Source organism: Ascaphus truei, chromosome 17 (assembly GCF_040206685.1).
Source record: "Ascaphus truei isolate aAscTru1 chromosome 17, aAscTru1.hap1, whole genome shotgun sequence".
NCBI classification, from domain to species: Eukaryota; Metazoa; Chordata; class Amphibia; order Anura; family Ascaphidae; genus Ascaphus; species Ascaphus truei.
Genome location: NC_134499.1, coordinates 10,936,240 through 10,938,716, shown reverse-complemented (window position 1 = coordinate 10,938,716; position 2,477 = coordinate 10,936,240).

Here is a 2,477-nt window from a genome sequence, read left to right as displayed (position 1 = left end):
TAAAATACATGTGATATATTGGCAGTTAAACCCAGTTGCTTTTGATGTGTTGCTGTTGTTCCCTGTGACAATATGTGGGTTCATTCTAATTATCATGTGCTGGGCCGGCGTTTTTTTTTGTTTTTAATGGAATAAACTTTTTCTTTGAGGTGTTTATGGGAATGTTAGGCACTTAGCCATATAACAGCTGCAGGCGTTCTTATCCTATGCCCAGTATTTAGCCTCACTTGGTATTTTTTTATTTTTACTATTTCTTTTTCATAACAAAGATGTTACAACATATACCATTTCCTATAAACCGATACAATATATATATATATATATATATATATATATATATATATATATATATATATCACTGTCATTAAGGTTATGGTGGGTAAAAAAAGTGACAAAAACCCTCCACAGTAAAGCATAAAGCAACTGTAAATATTACTGTATGCAAATGAACATACAGTAATATTTACAGTTGCTATATATATATATATATATATATATATATATATATATATATATATATATATATAAATATATCCCTAGCAACTGTTAAAAAACATTAAATTATACAGAATTAAATCATACACACAAAGTAACAGGAAAAAAAACAAGTGTACATTTTGCTGTCCGTAACTGTGATAGTTTCCATTATATAACATATTGTGAATAATTTTCCTATAAATGCTTATCTTAACCACTTCATGCTGTTTCTTGATTTCTCTCATGGGAAACAAGTTGTTCTATCGATTGCTTATGGAACATGCACCTAGAAATATTTTGGATTGTTGGAGTGCCAGCTGCTTCTCTTTTGTGTGTGTGTGTGTGTGTGTGTGTATATGTATATATTATATATATATATATATATATATATATATATATATATATATATATATATATATATATATATATATATATATATATATATATATTTACACGCATGCATGTGCAGTCCTCGGTTATCCACCGGAATCCGTTCTGTAAGTAGCGTTGGATAGTGAAACCGCTGTAAAGTGAGTCCCATGTTAATCGGGGGCGGTGAGCGTCGGATAACGCATTATGGCGTCGAAAAACTGCCCTTAGGTGGAGGCGTTGGATATGCCATTCGTTGTAAAGTGACACGTTGGGTAGCAAGGACTACCTGTGTGTGTGTGTGTGTGTGTGTAATATATATATATATTTTTTATTATTATTATTTTTAATTATTATTATTTTTAATTATTATTTTAAATGATGATTTTTCTAGGTTGGGGTATATATAGGTGGTTTCAGGGACTGAACTGCGCTATTTTTTGCTTCGGGGACCCCCTGGTTCCCCAGATACTGATGGTGGTCCCGGCGTTTAATCCCCTCCAGGCCAGAACAAAATGGCGGTGTGAACCTCCTGCTTGACGCAGACTAATAGGAAACCGTGACATCATCCGTCGTGGCTTCCTATTGGCCCACGTGATGCAGGGGGATTTAAATACCAGGGAGTAACGCCGGTCGGTACCTTTTACCGGTTAATACCGTGGCACTAAAAATAGTGCCGTTCAGCTTCTGGGACCCCCTGCTTCTCAGCCCATAGAAAATAAATGGGTGTGATTGCTGCTTTAATTAAAGATGAGCGATTAGCGGGAGTCGTATTGTTGTGGCGTTTGGTATGGGATCATTACGCCAAACCAGCCCGAAAATTCTATGCGCGATTTATCCAAATCTCTGGGGTTTCAGCGGGAATATTTTCCCGTAATATATCGGGCGCCGGTTTCTTTGAGACTGTGATAAACGAGCGTTATAGCTGCAAATCCCTGTGATATACGCTCATTTAAAGAAGGCGATTGGGAAATATTACACGGCGCAAGGAATGAGGCTGTAACTTAAGGTGCCTGTGTAATGTTGCTTTCCTGGTTATACTTCCAGCTGGGCCAAGCTGCTTTGAATTCCATTTATCTGCCTGTGCCCGGGTATTAAAAGGAGCTTGTAAACACATTGGTGCATGGGGATTGTGTGTGCGTGTCTTGTACAGGTGTGTGCATGCGTGTCGTGTGTGTGTTTGTTTGTTTACAAATATTTCACCAGGGAAAATACATTGTTACCTTTTGTTCCCAGGTATATCGTGTGTGTGTGTGTGTGTGTGTGTGTGTGTGTGTGTGTGTGTGTGTGTGTGTGTGTGTGTGTGTGTTGAGGAAATTATTACATTTAAGTTAAAGTTCCTCCTAGCGGACAGAAATAAAATAATAAGAATTGCCTTCACTGTCCCAGATTCACTAAATGGTGCTAGGCTTTAGCAGCCCGCGCTGATCGTGTGTTTTTTTTTTTTTGTTTTGTTTTTTTTAAACTTTATTTTTGCCCTTTCCAAAGCTGCTTTTACTTTTAAAATCCAATGTTCCAATGAAAATTAAGTGTCCGGGAGGTTAAAATTAAGTTCTCGCCAGGGCCCAGTGCTGTCTAAGGCCGCGCTTATAGTGCCGGCGACGCGACGTCGCCCGAAAACAAACGCATTG